Source organism: Solanum tuberosum, unplaced genomic scaffold, assembly GCF_000226075.1.
Source record: "Solanum tuberosum cultivar DM 1-3 516 R44 unplaced genomic scaffold, SolTub_3.0 scf00273, whole genome shotgun sequence".
Classification (NCBI taxonomy): domain Eukaryota; kingdom Viridiplantae; phylum Streptophyta; class Magnoliopsida; order Solanales; family Solanaceae; genus Solanum; species Solanum tuberosum.
The window spans coordinates 856511-856893 of NW_006239195.1; positions in this window are offsets into that span (position 1 = coordinate 856511).

Genomic DNA, 383 nt, shown 5'->3' on the forward strand with positions numbered 1-383 from the left:
TTTTTGGTGATCTGAAATTCCGACATAATGTTAGGGAAATTTTTATGTGGACGACCATTAAGACCTTAGATATGGAGAAAGTTATTCTTCACGGCCAAAACATCCCATTTTGAAGGTCAAATGTGCCCCGGAGCAGGAAAAGCCCACATTTTGCCGATTTTCGTGCGCTATGGTCTATGGACTTTTTGTTGATCTAGATTTTAGACATTACTTTTGCAAAAATTTTCGTGAACGTCTGTCAAGACCTTAGCTATGGAGCCACTTAGCCCTTACGGCCAAAACTTCCCATTTTAAAGGTCAAATGTTCCCTAGAGCATGAAAACCCCTCAATTTTGCCGATTTTTGTGTGCTATAGTCCACAGACTTTTTGGTGATCTGGAATT